This window comes from Nannospalax galili, unplaced genomic scaffold (assembly GCF_000622305.1).
Source record: "Nannospalax galili isolate Female #2095 unplaced genomic scaffold, S.galili_v1.0 scaffold7, whole genome shotgun sequence".
Taxonomy (NCBI): domain Eukaryota; kingdom Metazoa; phylum Chordata; class Mammalia; order Rodentia; family Spalacidae; genus Nannospalax; species Nannospalax galili.
Window position 1 is genome coordinate 1440543 of NW_008359081.1, and position 18941 is coordinate 1459483.

Sequence of the window (18941 nt, forward strand, 5' to 3'; positions counted from 1 at the left end):
TTAGTGTGTCATCATTTGTCATGTAAACAAATTTTCTGTTACTTAAAAGTTCACTATATCTTCTTTCAAAAAGCTGCATTGACAAGGCCTTTCCAAAAATAGTACCGTCAGGTACTGTTAGTTAAGACCCATGACTTTAACAGCATGATTTTATACTTTTCTATTTCTATGTTAATGAAAATATAACATAGCCTTTCTTCTTAGAAACGTGAAGTAATGTGAAACACGTTTCACATAGTAAGTAGAACTCATTATGTAAAAACTGAATATTAGATCATTAAGATGAAGAATGAGAACACAGAGTTACAATATTGTGCTTTTGGCATAGAATAATTTATATTTATCAAGAAAAGCAAGTAGGTTTGCCTGAAATTTTTTTTCAAAGTAATAATTATGACTACATTTTTGGAGAATCTACAAGGTTTTAATGAACAATGCTGTGCTGTACTTAATGAAAAGTTGGATGGGAATAAAGGTTATCTGTAGGTTCACATTCTGCAGTACGTGAGACGTTCAGCACATAAAATGCTGGGCCTTTGTTTAGCACGAAGAACCCAAATCTAAGCTATTTAGCTTCTCATTTACAGGCCTCGTTGAGCAAACTATTACTCTTGACTCTTGGGAAGAATCCTGAGTTTTCTCTTTATGTTTAGTCTATCAAAATCTTCACCATGGAAATGTTACTACTAAAAGAAACTAATCTCGTTCCTTCTGTAAGAAGGAACTATCTGTTTTGACTAACTTGAGAATAGGCAGAAAAACGATCCATATAATTAGAATGTGCCCAAACTGAAAGATCAATTTCTAATCTAACGGGGGGTGGGGGGCATAGAAGAACTTTTGCCAGCAGAAGGACGTGATACTGAGTTTCTTTTGTTAACTGTGCCTCAAGTGACACTGATTTAGTTCAGTCTGATGTATCATAACAATCCAACTGCAGACTGGCTTACAAAACATGTTGCAAAGGACATTGATATAAAGTACTGATATTAAGTGACTGCTCCTCCCTGAAAGTGATTACCGAATGATTTCTTCCTATTGTGTAATACTAAAAAATAAGTCACTGAAATAAAAATTATTTGTAGACTGAGGGGGCCAGAGTCTTATTGTTTTTATTTTGGTCTTAGAATTAGTGTAAGGGAAATCAGTCTATACTGAGAAATAAAGAACTTGGGGAAGTTAGTGGAACATGGCACTTGACCAAACACTGTAACCTGCCAAGGAGCATCATTCTAGATTACTATGAAAATTAGGTTGTCAAGAAAAAAAGTTTAGAGTCACAAAGTATAGGTCTAAATCACTTGCATTTTGGAAAATGTACCACATACTTTTACCTTCTGTCATGAATAATAGTCCTGACTGGATGAGTAAATGTGATATATCATTTTTGAAAGTTTATGTATCTCAGCATCGATCTTCATTGGATCATAATATTTTAGCATTGGCTCCTTTAGTAGGAGAGGAGATGCTTCTCTCCAACCTCCACCAGATAGTAAGGAAGATATCCTTGGGATTCTCATTTCCTTTAATATTTAAATTTCCATATACATAGAAATTCAGAAAGCACTGAACAAGCATATTTTTGAGTAATGTATTAATTTCTTTAGGAGAAAGAGTTTTGTACTTGATCTTGAGGTTCGATGAAATGTTGAAAAACTGGTCTTAATTAAGACCACCATAAGGTCTTAATTCAGAATTGATTTCATGCCCTTCTTGGTTTTTCCTGTCTTAATACAGAACTGCTATTTTTTAAAAATTTTAAGAAACCAGCTTAATATTTAAGCTTTTAAGAGTGTTTTTTAGATTCAAGTTTATAGTGAAAATAAATGGATCGATGTTTTCCCCCTCCCCTTAAATTCTGCCCCAGAAGAGCAAATAGACAAGCGAGCACACACAAAAAGGGAGAGAAGCACTAGCTAATCTAAATTGGGAAATGAAGTGGGCTTTTTTTAAGCATGAAAATTTCATCATCTTGTCAGCTGGCAGAATGCCTGCTGTGTGGATTCACAAAGGCTAAGAATTACACTTTCATGAAATTTTCCTCACTAACTGCCCTGGTTAATTTGAAAGATAACCCACTGTTCTAATTCATTCCTCAATTGGGCGGTGCAGGTTTTATCTTTGATCTGACAAAGCATTTGTGTTAATCGTTTTGGCCCTCCACTAGACACTCTTGGGATTGTGCTTTTACAATAAATGTGTCTGTGATAGCTCTTTAGTCTATTATACTTACAATAGATCCATAGAACTGGTAATTAATTCTCCACTGCTTTGGAAATGGGAAGAATAGGTGTAGCTCTGTCAAGTGCTGCTGGGAAGTTTGTTTAGCTGGTTCATTTTTGAAGTGTTCTCCTCAACCATCCAAGAAGCAGCCACAGAAGAGAGTCTGAGATTGAGATGCTGGTCTACTCTGATAACTTGCTGATTGATCAATGGGAAATCCAGCCCTTCTTGGGAGGGTGTGGTGGTGGATCAATTGCATAGGTCTCAAGTGCTAATTAGTTATCCTGTACATTAAACCCTCATTTGAACATTTGAGTCATTCCTTTCTAAAGGTGGAGTCTCTGAAAGACAGTGGTGATAGTCAACTCAAATATGCTCTCATGTCCTCATTGATGGATTATGTAGGCTTTAAAGTGTTTGAATAGGGCAAGTATGTTCCTCACCAACTTTCCTATGCTTCTAGCTACCTGTAAAAGAGCATTCCTTAGGGCACTTAGCTAGAATTTTTAAATGTTGAGCTATTACTAGCTCTGCATGGGGTTGCCCCTCCATCTAAAAAGAATTTAGCAGGTATTCATGTGAAAGCCCTTGATTAGTTGCTCAGACCAGAATTTGGTGGTCTATTTCCTTAAAAATGAGTTTGAGACTGTGTAATCTTGGAATTTTCCTGAATTGTGCCTTTTGAGGACAGGGATTATTATACTTTCTTCTGTGTCTCATCTGTGATCTCTGCCATAGCCCCTCTCTCAGTCATGATTGCTCCTTGATGCTTAGTAACTAAGGAACCAGTAAATAAACATTACTGTTATTTTTTTCTTCGAATTCTCTTTTCACACTGTTACCAAATTGGCAGAAGGCTTATTAGTGGTATATAGATTAACACAAAATTCTACTGTCATTTTAAGGTTATGAAAGCATTGACAAACAGTATTATCTTCTGTGTTTTACATCTCACTGATTATTGAAGGTTTCAATATGTGCCTATCCATACCTCAATAACTTTGTTTTCTCCTTGAGCCTAGTATCTGGCAATGTCATTAACTACAAATATTTTTATCATGATGCAAAAACAAGAACCTGCCTAAGTGTACTTACATTGTTTTGCTAGAAAAGTCAGCAAAGAAAATAAATACCTAGCTTGTTGTTACATTTTGTTTTTGTTTTGTTTTTTTGAGACTGGATCTCCCTGTAGCCCTGGCTGGCCTGGAAATCGCTTATGTAAACTGGGCTGGCCACCATCTCACAGAGATCCCCCTGCCTCTGCCTCCTGAGTGCTGGGATTTAAGGTCTGTGCTGCTATGCCCAGCTGCTTGTTACCTTCTGCCTCTCTCTAAATGTTTCTGTTTTACTTTTTAGTATATTATTTTGGCAGAAACTCATTTTTATTTCTCTTGGATTCACTTTTATGAAGAATTCAAATAATTATCAAATAATTGTGTCCAGAGTGTTAATATCAGCCAGCAAGCTGATATTAAACTGAAGATTGACTTGGAATTGCCTTTTATCAAAAGTGCAATGATTTCAGAATGGAATATTGTTTGTTCCATAGAGATGTGCACTGATTTAGCATCATGAGCAAACCCCATTTGTGGTGCCTAATAATGCTTAAACAAGGGACATTTTATTAGGAATGCATAGAACAGAGTTAGTAAGTAAATCTGATAAACACAAAATGAAAGAGCCTCCCCCTCTCCAGCCCCCATCACTTGTCATTGCCTTCCACCCAGCCACAGTTTCAACAGAACTGTATTATACAGGTGAATCTCTTTAGAGCCATGCAGTGACATTCAGCAACTCTCTGCTGTTCTGCTGCAAATATTCAGTGTTCAATAACCCTCAAAATTTCTCATTTCTTACCTGTGGTGATGTGGACTGATAGTTTTTAGGTTATAGGTTGTAATATGCAGTGGTCTCACAAGTACATTAGTTCAAAGAGTTTAAACTATAAGCAGTATTGGAATTATTGTTTATTTCTTTGCCTCTGTATTTATATTTAGAACATTTAAAAAGAACAAATTGGGTTTCTTTTTTGTAAAGTCTCTAACAGCATAATTTTCAGTGGTACTAACGGCATGCAACATAGAAGCAATAGATATCCATTCAGCTTCACAGACAGCCCATAATATTTACTGTCCAGCAGTGCTTAAAGAAGGATGATTTCTATAGGAATCCATAAAACTCATTCTAAATCTTATTAAAATAAAAAGAACTTACAAAGAATTGGTGTTTCTTTTTGCTTCACACCATTTGATTGGGAAGCTAAGCATAGGAAAACAACAGGCATACCAATATGCCAGGCCCATTGGTGGAGAGTTCGTATGTTTTTATTAGTGAATGGCTGATTTTTCTTAGGTATGTAGGTCAAGCAAGCTAATTTTGAGTTGGATATATAACATGTATTTCCACAATAAAACTAAGAAACAGGTTTCGATGGTGGTTGGAGTAGAATCATATTGTAATTTAATTTATTAGTTTAGAAATATAAGTGAAATCCAGTCATCTGAAACATGCCAACTAGGTATTCTATACAAGTAATTAATTGTGGGATAATGTTTGCTATCGCAAAGGAGTTCTAGTAAGCGAATAGGGTCAGATACAACTTTTCATGCCATCTGACATTTTGTAGAATAACCAACTTTTACCTGTAACTTATAGAATATAAGCTACAAATATAGATTTGCTAGAATAATTCTTTAATTTTTATTTCATTTAATCATTACCTGATGGCATCAGTCATTTTGGGCAAGGGAGGCTTAAAGCTAGAACATGATTTTGTGGGACTAACAGGAGATTGGCACCAAATTCTGAGGGGCTTAAACCACAGAATTAGCATTACAAGCTATGCCAGGTCTGACTGTGGCCACCCAGCAGGGGGTTGGTCCAGCCCTTGAAGGGAAAAGCACATGGGTTGAACCTAAGCTTTCAGCAACTCCTGATACAGTTTGTCTCTGTAGTGAAAAGGGGGTCTTTTTGAAATGCCGAGGAAATGGAGTTGTCAACTATATGAAAACAAGTGGGTAAAACCAGAAAAACCACTGTGCCAAAACATTAGGATTCCTTTCTTTAGTTTGATTTCTCTAACATTGCATATTTAGGAAAAACTCAGCTTCAAGTCTAACTCCAGTTATCTAGAGCTACTATCTTGTAGTAAAGTAAGAAATTGAACCAGAACAGATTTCATTTAACCTTTCAAAAGTAAGATTTTCACACCGTTGACCTCCTTGACTTAAGCGGAAGTTATCAGTTCTACTGTACATGTCAAGGAGAGGAGGAGGGAGGAGAGCACCCTAGGCAATGGCTGTCTTTCATATTTGATTTGCCCAGAATAAGTTATACATTATAGTCCACAAATGGAAATTGGCTCTTTGCCAGACGGGGCTATCCAGTTTATACTTGAATTAAATGAAATAATCTTATTGGTTTGGGAAAGAATTAATTCAGCTCTTTCCAAAGCACTGGAGAAACATTATCAAAGGCTACATTCCAAAAAATAATACTAACAATAAAAAATTAGAGTATTTGTCTTTTCTAAATGATGGGTAATGGTTTGTTTTGTGCTTGGCATATGTCGGGTAGCTTTGCCACACAAACTTATCAACATCTGTACCATGCTGGCCTTAACTTGCTTTTTGGAAAACAGTGCATGACTTGTGCTGCTTGGCTCTGTGGTTAAGAACATTGGTTGTTCTTGCAGAAGACCTGGGTTCGAACCCCAGCACCCACGTGGCAGCTAACTGTCCATAACTCCAGTTCCAGGGGATCCGACCACCTCTTCTGACCTCCGTAGGCATTGCACGACACAGGTGCACTCACCTACATGCAGACAATACATGCATACACATAAAATGAAAATAATAAAATAAAATAAAAACTTCTCTGGTTCTTACCAGTAACTCCAAATTTTTCTGTGGTTTTACAGTGCACTATAATTCTTCAGGGGGGTGATTGTCTGAAATACTTTGTCCAGCTTATTTCTTAAAAGGTCTCAGTCTCATTCGGGCAGTACAGGTGCTCAGGGTTCCTTGGCTGTTTAAGCAAGTGTTGATGATGCTGGAAACCTGATGAGTTGCTAGCCCAGCTGTCAGGAGCTGTGCCTAATAAGGCCAATTCTGAAATAAAACTAACACTGCCCCAGATTTGGATCTTTATGAATACTTAAGGATTTAGAAACTATGCAGATCCTTCAACTACAGCTTTCCATCCAGTGATATAGTGATGTTCCAGAGCCTTGAGAGACCTATTTAAGACTTTGTAGCAAAACAGATTCTTTTGTAGTAATATAACAGTACTTCTCAAACTTTTTCATCTGTGGGACCCCAATATATTCTTAAATTACTGAAGATGCCCAAGAATTTTTGTATGGGTTATATGAATTCATATTTTATTATAACTTAAAATGGAGACACTAAAATATTGATCCAATTTATAAGTACCTATAAACTTATTATGTAGAATCCCACTTTATGAAAAATAACTTTATATTCCAAAGCAAAATAATTTAGTAGAAAAAGTAGCATTTTTTTACATCTTTTTCAAATCTCTTTCATGTCTGTCTTAGAAGACAACTAAATTCTAATCTGGGCTTCTGTATCCCAACTATTGTGATTCTTAAGTTTTTATTGTGGGATTTTGTTTGTATTCATGTGGCTATGTGTACTTGCATGTGCACATGAGTGCCTATGACTTGTGGAGGCCAGACATCAACATCAGGTGGCTTCCTCAATAGTTTCTCCACCTTGTTTATTTGAGACAGGGTCTCACTGATCCTGGAGCTCACTGATTCTGCCAGATCAGCTGGCAGGCAAGCCCCAGGGATCTTCTGGCTCTGCCTTTTCCATGCTATGATTAAAGGCTCAAGCCTCCATGCTCACCTTTTTTACATGGGTGCTAGAGCTTGAACTTGGGTCTTCATGCTTATGCAGCAAGCACTTGATGAACTGAGCCAATCTTCCCCTAACCTGTTAGTTTCTTAAGAGTTATCATCAACATGGAATTTGAAATCATGTCGTTGATTTTTTTTACAATGGTATTGAAATCCATTGCTCTGTCTAAAATCTTGGAATGGATCATTTACCTTATACATGATTTTGTAATGTTCAATAGTTATTTAGAAAATTCTGGCTTGTAAATATTTTCCAAATGATGACACATTGGATAATACAATTTTTTTAAATCATGTTTTTCATCATTAGAAGTCTTTACATATTGGAAGCTATTGAGCTTATGATGGCAGATACAAATATTCCAATGAAAATGCATTGGAAACTGGGATTTTATCATTGGTAACAAATACTGTCAGTTGATTTTTCTTAAAGTGTCAGCCTTAGTTCGTTCGTTTTTGAGAAAATGACTGCTAGATACTCAGGTCTGAATAACCATAGTTTGTTTATCAGTTACTCTTTGGGGGTAAAAATGGCTTTCTTTGAACAAAGCACTTAGCTCAGTTCCCAACTCAGTTGCACAAGTGCTATTCCTGGAGACAACTACTGTACCTGGACATATAATAATAAAGGAATACATACATAGAGTTGAGATTTATAGTAAGATTTCACTCTCTTAATCTATGGTATTGTTAAGTAAACCTAGCTTAGTTATGTGTTACTGTGAGTGTGTGATTGTAAGGAATACAATAAATAACAGTATAATTTAGGACCACTTCCTTTATTAATGCACATGTACCAGTCTTTTTACTGCACACATCATTGATTTTGCACCTTCAACGTAATTATTAACACAATGAAAAAGATTAATATTTGTAAAAGCATTGTGACTTTGTAGTTGTCAACTTGACACACCTGGGTAGAGGGAGCCTCAGTTGGTGAATTGCCTCCATTGGACTGGCCTATGGCCATGTCTGTGAGGCAGCTTCTTGATAAATGAGTGATGTGGGAGGACCCAGCCCACTGTGGGTGGTGCCACCCCTGGGCAGACGGGCCTGTGTTGTATAAGAAAGCAGGTTGAGCAGGGGCCAAGGGAGCAAGCTAGTAAGCAGCGTTCCTCATCATGGCCCATGCTCCAGCTCCTGCCTCCAGGTTCCTGCCCTGAGTTCCTACCTTGGGCTCCCTGATGAACTGTGACCTGGGAGATGTAAGTCAAATAAACCCTTTCCTCCTCAAGTTGGCGTTGGTCACAGTATTTTGTCACCACTAATGAAGGCAAACTAGAACAGTAGTTGTGGACCCAGACCCTAGGACCTTCACTTTTATCTTTACCAATTTATCCCAAAGCAATATACTCTTAGGAGCTTCAGATTTGGCTTAGTGGGTTATGAATACTTGCTGTGTAAGCCTGAAGACCTCAGTTCAGATCCCCAGAATACACATAAAATGTTGGGCAGGCTCTCCCTCTCTTCTCTCTCTCTCTCTCTCTCTCTCTCTCTCTCTCTCTCTTACACACACACACACACACACACACACACACACACACTTACTCACATACATATAATCCAGTGCTGTGGGAGGTGGAGATATGAGAATCGCTAGGACCTGCCTGGCTGGCAAGTTGGCTCCAGGCCCAGTGAGAGACCTTGCCTCAAGAAGAATAAGGTGGAGAGTAATAGAGCAAAACACCCAATGCCTTCCTCTGGCCTCCATACATGCACGTGAGCATGCACCCACACGTAGACATGTGTATAAACCCACCCTCACACACACTAAATTTTAAAAAGGTAAAAATAGGGGGCTTGAGAGATGGCTCAGTGGTTAAGATCACTGACTGCTCTTGCACAGGACCTGGGTTTGATTCCCAGCACCCACGTGGCGACTGACAGCCGTCCACAACTCCGGTTCCAGAGTATCTGATGCCCTCTTCTGACCTCAGACATTGCACGACATGGGTGCACTTACACACATGCAGGCAATACACTCATACACATAATAAAAATAAAATTTGCGGGGGGCGGGTTATTTTTGAGACAGGGTCTTCCTGTAGCCCCAGCTGGCCTGGAACTTGCTATGTAGACCAGGCTAGCTTCGAACTAATAGAGATCTACCTGCCTCTGCCTCTGCCTCCCAGATGCTGGGATTAAAGACATGTGCCACCATGCCTGGACCAAAAATAATTTTTATAAAGTTTATGCAAGAATTTATTGCTGAGTAATTGCTTAATAGTGAAAATTGGATTTAACATATATCTCAGTAAATGATTGACAGATAAATTATGACATATAAACAATATAATGTGCAGCCAACTGAAACGATATTTTATGAGATTTAAGACAGAAAAATGTTGAGAAGAAAAAGAGGAAGCAATTTAAAGTTTGCAGTAAAATAAACTGGCATATAGTTCTGTGTGTTGACATATGCATAAAAATCATGTTATTACTACCAACTGTCAAAATACGCAACAAGGTCACATTTTTTGCTTTTATCTTGTTTGCTATCATGCCAAATGTGCTGCCAGTTCCAGAAATGTGTAACATGAAAGTTTGTAGCCTCTTTGCTTACAAAATGTGGGTCAGTACTGATCTTTGAATATAAAGTGAAATTGTAAGGACAGTGCCCCCAAAGAACATTTGAGGGGAAAAATGCCAATATTTCTATTGGGGCTTCAAATTAAGAGATTTTAAGGCTCTTGAGTATTTGGGAAAGAAACCTAACTCATATCTTCAACCCATTATTTCCTTTCAGTGGGTCATAAAGACAGAACTCCAACGTTGTAAGCAGTCATTCCAACAGTCAATGGTTGTGTTCCCTACTCCTGCTTTCCAAAAATTACTGATCTGTAGCACATCATGTAAAAGGATAACTTTCCCTTATTCAGGTGTGCATCCCTTTTAGCCTACCCACGTCTATAGCAATTTGTTCTTTTACAAATTCTATCACATGTATAGATTTGTGCACCTACCACCATAATCAAGATAAAAAATAATTTCATTACTCCAAAAAACTCCCTCCTGCTGTATAATCTCACCCTCCTTCCCACTCCTAGTTCTGTCAGCTGTGATCTGTTCTTATCACTACAGATTAGTCTTTTTGAGAATGTAAAAATGAAATCATAGAGTATGCAGCTTTTGAGATTGTCTTTTCAGAGTTCATTCCTTTTATTGCTGAATATTATTCTGTTGTGTGGATGTATATATATTTCATCCACTTAAGGATGATTTATGTTGTTTCCAGTTTGGGGCAATTATGAAATCAGGTGCTATCAACATTTATATCTAGATTTTGTATGAGCATATGCTTTCATTTTGCTAGACTAAATACCTAGGAGCAGGATTGGAGATTCATAGAGTAGCCCTATGTTTAAACTTTTAAAAGCATTACAAAACTGTTTTTCAGAATGATATCATTTTGCATTCTTATTAGTGGCTGCATATAAGAATTCCAGTTACTCAGCATTCTCATTGGCACTTGGTATGATTAGTTTATTTTTTAAAAAAAATTTAACCATTTTTATAGGTGTGAAGTGACATGTCTTTGTGGTTTTAATACACATTTACCTTGTGCCTGATGATGTTGAACATCCTTTTGTGTACTTACGTGCTATCATGTCCTTTTTGGTGGACTATCCCAAGTGTTACCCCATTTTTATTTGGGTTACTTTTTTTTTCTTCCTACTCTTAAATTTTGAGAGTTTTGCATATATTCTAAATACAGGTCCTTGTTGGATATGTGATTTGTAAATATTTTCTCCAAGTCTGTAGCTTGCCTTGATCTCTTTAAAATATTTTTTTAAAAAATCATTATTGTGTATTTTTGGGGTGTGTATGCCATAGTGCATGTGTGGAGCTCAGAGAGCAAGTTTGTTAAATAGGTTCTCTCTTTCCACCTTTATGTGGGTTCTGGGAATTGAATTCAAGTTATCAGGCTTGCATGTTGGGCAGTAAGTGCCTTTACCTGCTGAGCCATCTTATTGGCCTGTTGCTTTGGTCTCTTAATTGTGTCTTTCACAAAGCCAAACAGTCCATTAAATCAGTGTTTTGGTCTCAAATCGAAGAATTCAGATTTTCTATCTAGATACAGTCTGTCTTGAGTTAGTTTTTGTATAAGGTATGAGGCTTAGGACAAGTTTCATTGCCCTACCCCTTCACACCTTTGGTCCGTATATATCCATTTGTACCAACACTTCTTATTGGAAAGATTGTCCATCCTCCATTTAATTCGTTTTGCATCTTTGTAAAAATCCATTTTTGCATACTCATATAGGGCTATTTCTATGTGCTTCTTTTCTATTGATCCCTGTGTTTATCATTTCTAATACCACAGTCTTGATTACTATAGCTTTACAGTAAGTCTTGTGTAGTGTGATTCCTCCATTATTTTCAAAACTGCTTTAGCCATCTAGTTCTTTGTTTCCATATGAATTTTACAGTCAGCTTGTCTTAACAAAATACTATTTGGCAGGCTTTTTATTGGAATTATATTATGTTCATATCATTTGGAAAAGAATTTGAATCATTAGTTTCTCACTGTGTAACCGAAGCTGGTCTGGAACTCAAAGAAATACACCTACCTCTGCCTGCAAAATGCTGTGATTAAAGGCCCTACCTGACATCATTGTTGCTGAAGCTTCAAGTCTGTGACCGCTGGCTCTTTGTGTGCATACTTCAGCCTTCTTTGCTCTCTTCAGTGAACATTTCATCCTTTTCAGTCTGGAAGTCCTGTATTTGTTTTTCTAGTTTGATACCTAAGGAATCATTTAGGTAGGAGCTTACTATCTTTTCAATGGAGTGTCCACTTGTATTTTCTAGTTTATAGAAACAAAATTACATATCTGTTCTGGTATTTCTATAATTTGCAAAATTATACATAGACTGTGGGCAGTACTCTTGTTACTTACTTCCCAGCCCACTCCTCCTTGGTATGCTCAGTAAATTGTTTTCTTCCCCCAAACGAAAGTTATACATAAATCATTTGATTTTCACAAGAGTACTGAGGACCCATGAAATGTTACAAACAACAACAAAAAACTGTGTAAATGCAGCCCTCAAATTTTTTCATAAATCTGTTCTGCTCCAAATATTTTTGTCTGCTTAATACTGCAAACTTTAAAAAATAGTAGCATATATATGTAAAGTCACTTTTGTAAAATGTCATATATTTATATAACTTTATGTCTGTATATGCCTTGAGAAATTTCTAAAAGAATATTTAGCAATGCTAAAAATTATATCTTGAGCAGTAGGAGTTATAAGTGATTTTTTATTTTCATTTTGCTTTTGCCTGAATACTTCACAACGGGCATGTGTCATTTTTATCAAAATAATAAATTTGCCATAAAAAGAAAGCAGAAAACAGGGAATTTTAAAGTTTCTTTACTAATGGGAGAGGATAACAGAGACTTGAGTCCTATTTGGGGATTAGGTGTTTGCATCCTAGAAATCTTGATACTGCCCCAGCCATTTTAATTTTCTAAAATTTTATGTGGAAGCCCAAAGGAATATATTATGACAGAATGGAATATTTTAAGAACACAACATTTAGGATCTTCACTATAGCATTTCTTCTGTATTGTATGTTTTCTTATCGGTTTACCAGGCAAAGATGATAGGTCTTGATCACGGCTGCATGTTAGAATCACCTGGGGAGGTTTTTGGTTTTCTTTTGTTTTTAGAGTACTTGATGACTTAGCCTTCTCTGGGACTTTATTAGAATTTATTGAGCCTGAATATCTTTTGAAGTTCTCCCATGTGGTTACTGAACCCTTCAAAGAACATGTTGATGAATTTTAGTATAATGTGCATAGCCTTTGAGTATTTTAAAAATTTGGGTTCTATGGGTCATATATGAGAATATGCAAAGAAAATATAAGTTGACGATATACTTTTATAAGAGACTTAAATTTCTAAAATGAGCTCTTTTGTGTCCAAAATTAATTTTATGAAAGCAAAATTCCATTGCATCTTCTTAGTAGGTCTACATTTTTACTGGAAATTTAATGTCCTTGTTACATCTCCTGGTGTACTGCCAACACTTGACAAATGGCAGATAATTAACATTGCTCAATCTTGTCTCTTCTGTGTTGTGGATATGATTTATAAATCTAAGTGAGAATATTTGTATACAGAGATGTCATGTTCTCTTTATTTCTTCTAGAACTCCCATATAATGATGTCATCATGATCAGATTTTGCATATGCTGAGGAGTGAATGTCTTTTTACCTTTTTTAAAGTGGTTCTAAGATCTGTAATCCTGTCAGCGCCCTCCTAGCTTTGTCTCTGTATGACTCACCAGTGGTTTTTTGTTTGTTTGTTTGTGTTTGTTTTTAAATCTACCTTCAGTCTCCCATCTCTAGGAAGTGCCTAGTTTACTCAGGTCAAGCACTCTGTAAGCAGGGCCCCAAAGTTAAAATGGGGTAATTTATAGAGTACATTTTGCATTTCCCAGTGTTCTCAATATTCAAGAGCTTGAGGGAAAAACACAGGGCTGTCCATCTTTTTTCCTCCCCAGAAAGGTGGTAATATTTATTGATTAAGCATTATATAATATTCTCCAGTCTGAATTTAGCTTATATTCTAGACTTCGTTATTAAGGAAATACATACCAGTAACTTTTTGTTAATCTACAGATTGTTTTAGAGTCATATTTCAAATAGAATCCTATCATTTTAAACACATCGATGTCTTCCTCTTGCTGTAAAGATAAAAACAGAAAATTTCTCAAACACTCTGCAAGTTTCTTCATCGCTCATTACTGTTGTTCTAAGCCTTTCCGCTCTTCTGAGTTACAGACTCACCCTCCTGATGACCCTGGCTGAAATGCTCCTATCCTATTCTAACCCAGCAACTTGCCTTGTGTCATCATCCACCAACAGCTTCAGCAGGAAACAGTGATGGACCTCAGGCTCATGCTCTTCCAGCAGGAGGAACATCTCTGAGCCTGTTTTACAGTTGATTAACTACTGTCCACAGCTGACTGAGCTCCCTGGGATGGTGACCAGGTCAAGCTAGTCAGGAGATCTCTGACAGCAGGAACAGGAAGGGCCTTGGCTCACGGCAGGTGGATGGAGACAAAGTGGGCCAGTTCTGACTAAGCAAAGTAGATGTGAGCCCTGGAGTAGTACCCTGTCCATCTTTTGAAATGAACCTTCTTCAGGGTTCCTACCAGAACTTACTTTTTTTTTTTTTTTGAGACAGGGTGTCACTATGCAGCCCTGGCTGGCCTAGAGGACGCTATGTAGACCAGACAGGCTTCCAACTTACAGTGATCTGCCTGCTTTTGCCTTCTGAGAGCTGGAATTAAGGGCATGTGTCACCAGGCCTGACCAAACTTTGAAAATCTTGTAATCCCATCTGTAGGGGCTGGTAGGACTATAGTAAGCTGTGTGAATCCTCCTGCTTAAACACTGTTGTTGTTTTCTGTTCTTATATACCAAAGGTATTTCATGCACCTTTAAGTGAGAGAAAAATGGGATTCCACCATGTTAATATACATTGTATGTTACACAGTACATATGAAAGTGCTGTTTTCCAGAGCGTTTTCATATTCTTCCTAATGTATTCCTCAGAAGATTCTTTTAAGTTATACAGAACAATACCCTCTAGGACTTCTCAGCTTTGGATAACAGAAGCCTACATGTGGATGTCATTCTGTTCCTTTTCCTCAATTTCCAGTGCTTTAATTCAGTTCCTGGCCATCTTATCCTTAATCTTCCAGTTCATGTCCTTCACTTGGTATGTTCTCATATCAGTCCAACCGTACCATTTCCAGCTTTAATAATTTGCCCTGAAGTTAGCTCATTTTTTTAGAGATTCAAATTCAAATTCTACAGCATCAGATTAGGTCCTGAGCCATCTTCATCATCTCTATAACAGAGAGCTTGTTATTCCATAAAGCTATAGCTTTATGTTTTCTCTGCCTAAAAATGCCCTCCATACCACCACGACAGCCCACTTGGTAAAATTCTTTCCACCTTCGGTGACTTATTTCTGGAAGCTTTCCTCAGTAACCTTTCCAGGCAGAATGTGTTATTGTCTTCTTTAGATCTGCAGAAGCCATTGCACGCATGTCTATGATGGCTCCTATACCAGGTCATTGTCATCTGTTCCTCACAGGCTGAACTACACCATGTAGTATCGTGTTTGGGTTCATGTTACCTGTGAAAAGTGTAGTACCAAGGACATAGTAGATACAGGACTTACATACTCCAGCAAGAGAGTGATTTGGGGAACCTTCAGAGAAGCTATAGGTTCAGTATTTATGCTTGATGGGAGATAAAATTCTTAATGACTCTACAGCCACTAGACAAAATTTCCTACAATGTCATCTTTAATCTGTCTAGATATCTCAACATCAGTTACTTTAAGAGTCTCTCTAGTAAGTTAAACTTGCTCCTCCTTTATACACATACACAGTGCATATTTTCCCCTACAGTTTTTAATTTGCATGCCTTGATTGTTCCTTGAACTAAACATTGATCTGTCCCTTTTATTTAGTATCATTCTTTCTATGCCCTGGACAATAACCAGGAAACTGGCTTCTTAATAGTAAAGGTTTTTCAAACTCCTTTTGGTGTAGTTTCTCTTATTTGGCAGGCATGTCTTTTTCTTGTTACTATTATGACTAAATAGCCAGTTAGCTTTGAGAATGCCTTAGCACCATGTTATATATGTGCATATTTGTCTGTTTTGGTGTGTTCTTTCCCTAGCCTCAACATTCCTAAAGTGCATTCTTTTCCTTTTTCATGTCAGACGGGCAATGTGCCCATGGGTAACAAGGTTTGAGGGTAGCACATGTCATGCAGGTGTGTGAACACCCAATCATCATGCTTATGAACCAAAAAAGGATCCAAAGTACATTCTTATAAAAAGATGAAGTCTGATTGGCTTTTGCCTCTTGTCAGAGTTGTATTTATTGATCATATGTTCAGTGATGTTCATGATCTATTAGAGAAAATCTATGTAAGTAGGAAAGTGGCTGATAATAGAATGTGAAATCCAGACTTATAGAAGAGGCCTTAGTAAAGTTTATTGTACCAGTCTTCTTAGCAGTTAGAACCCCTCCCCTGCTTTTATACATAGGTGGTGATTATGGTACACCTACTGGACTGGTAGTAGATATAGTTTAACAACCAAGGACTTACTATAAAAATTGTGCAGCTTTGGTTTCAGGGAATCTGTCTCTACTGTACACTTTTAAAATGGCTGCTTTCCTATTTGGAAAATATAACTTAGGAATGTGATACAGTATTGAATATGCTTGAGCAGTAGCAATGCATAGTCTCATTTCTATGCTGTAGTTGGCATTAGAAACAACTACTGAAATGCTAGAGCAAGGGAAGGGACATGAGTTTAGATGACTTTTTTTTTAGTATGACCATTACTGTAATTGGTAGAACAGTTGTACATTTTTGCTACTGTCCTTTTATCAGGTAAAGTGTAATTTATAGCACCCGAAACCTTGCAAAAAACTAGCAAATAGATGAGAAATCATCAAAGTCACACACTAGGGAAAGCTTTGTCTGAGTAACTTCTGCCTCCTTGGCCAGCTGTCCCTCCTCTTTCAAAATCTGATAACACCCTCCCACCACCACCTCTGCCCCCTGTGTTTCTATTGACGTCAAGAGTCAGGAACATAGCTTTTGTATTTGGTTTTAAGATCAAAGTTGTTTTATCATAGTAAACTGTCAGGTCCATGCCTTCTTTACATAAAGTCCCTGAAATGCCTGTTGAAGTGCCACAGACTCAACAGACACTCGGTTTTATATGAAGTCACATTCACTAGAAGCATCTAAATTTCTGTTTTCTGTATTTTTTAAGCACATAGACTGTAAGAGCAAGTCATTTTCTAAGTCAGTTCTTTATCTGGTTCTTTAGTAGTCTTCCAGATGATTTTAAGTCATCCTCATTCTGTGATGATCTGGTATCCATCCCTACTTGACATTCATTTTACAGCAAGAAAAGATTGGGTATTTGCAAAAAGAAAAAAAGAATTTGGTAACGTTCAAATGAATTAGGTGCATGCTTTGGAAGTCTGAGGAACCTTCCTGGTTCTTGAGCTTTGCTGTAAGACACCTATGCTATCTAATCGTTGCCTATCTGAAGATGAATTTGCTTCAAGCCAAATTTTGAATTGCATAAATATAGTGCTTGTGAGATGATTCTAAACAATCCTTTCTTTTTCAAACTGGAGCCACATTGTCCTAGTAAAGACTATATAAAATATTTATACCTTTGTGTATGTTTTTATAAAATGTGAACTATGAGCTAAGAGCTTTAAAACTATCTAATACTACTGGCTGTATGTGAAAAAAACTGATAATACTGGTTATACACACTTTTTTTAAAAGTCAGGAATCACTACTTTTCTTCTAAAGTAGACAATCAAAATAAGCAGGTTGGAGAGAAGGATTGAAGACAGCAAAATTGTTGTATCTTCTGCTGAGTAAAAGAAGTACTGTACCTTGGACCAGAAAACATATAGTTGCTATGGTTTGGCTAGTGGCTGCAAAAGCAAAATAAATGCAGTATAGTAAAATACAGTTTCATATGACAGCATGTTTGGCTATCACTGAACAATGAGAATAGTAACCACCGAAACAAGTTCTCCTTTACATGAAAATATATGAATTATAAAATCATATAATGCCTTTGTTTTCATCAGTCAAGAGAGGGCCAGTCAGGTCTTGTTGCCCTGTCTTTTTTAGGGGCAGCGGGGGAGGAGTATCATGAACCTATCCAAATGTTGCCATTTTTCTCCTCTTCAAACTTTCCACTGCCTTTGCAATGTCCTTTCAGGACAAAGTTGAATTGTTTATTTTGAATTTTGATGGTTGATCAGAACATGACTTTTTACTATGAAATGGCAGTACAGTGAGTTAAATGATAAACTTACACGCATAGGAATATTTCTTTCCCTCTGTTAGAGTTCATCTTTCAACAGTCTCTACATTCAGGGAAAAAAATTCCGTTAAAGACCCCAGATTGCAAAAGCAGTGCCACTTCTTCTGAGAGCTTTGGGGCAATCCTCTGATGTGTAATTGCTTTTACATCAGTCACGAGAGAGACAAGAATGCGCTTTCCTTGAACTTAACAGTTTGGGCAATTTTCTGTAATCCAGTAAATACAAATTGTAGCTTGATTATTCATCTACGTCTGTCAAGCAAATTTTAATGGATGAATGAATGAGTCAAATCTATGCATGGAAATATACAAATGTGCAAAATATGGGTCTAATTACCAGGCTGCTGAATTTACACAAGGTCAGGTAAACAAGGCACCAGTGTAATGATTATTAATTGTTAATAATGCCTTTGGGAAAACATTCACATTTTCCTTCTGAATACCTAACAGTTCGCCTTTCTAGTCATTTTAAACTGAATTTAAGCTGGTCTGAAAAAAAACAAAAACATTTTTGCCCTACTTTTATCCTTTCCCTATAATTGCTTACTGATTCTTTTAGAATAACAGGTAAAATGTAATACATTTTTCAGGCCTCTATTGAAAATCACAGTTTAATGTGATGGCGAGAGAATTAAGGGAGGTAACATACTCACACAGCAGAATGAAATAGCTGCTATCTTTTGTCTCCATTGAAGGGACGAGCATGCCCCCCCCATCCTCCACCCTCTTTTCAAAACCTAGCCGACATTCTAAAACACAAAACCAAGGTGGTAATAAAGAAGAGGAAATCAAAGCAGGCTTTTTCCCTCTATTTACCATAGTAAGTCAACATTTGACTCTATCTTGATATTCTATAAAATGAAAGTTGGAAAAAGAATAATATCAATGAGTAGTTTCTCATGGAAATGTCCAAAGGCCGAAATAATTGAGGGAGTA

The 18941-nt window shown here is 37.0% G+C and overlaps 1 protein-coding gene and 1 non-coding gene across 5 annotated transcripts in view; one reads left to right on the top strand and one right to left on the bottom strand.

Moving 5' to 3' along the window:
* Pola1 (DNA polymerase alpha 1, catalytic subunit) overlaps nt 1-18941 on the top strand; it is a 336580-nt gene that overhangs the window by 165803 nt on the left and 151836 nt on the right. The window lies entirely within an intron of this gene.
* Nucleotides 15849-15951, bottom strand: LOC115068361. The gene has a single exon (XR_003847722.1). It is a non-coding gene; the product is annotated as a small nucleolar RNA U13 (small nucleolar RNA).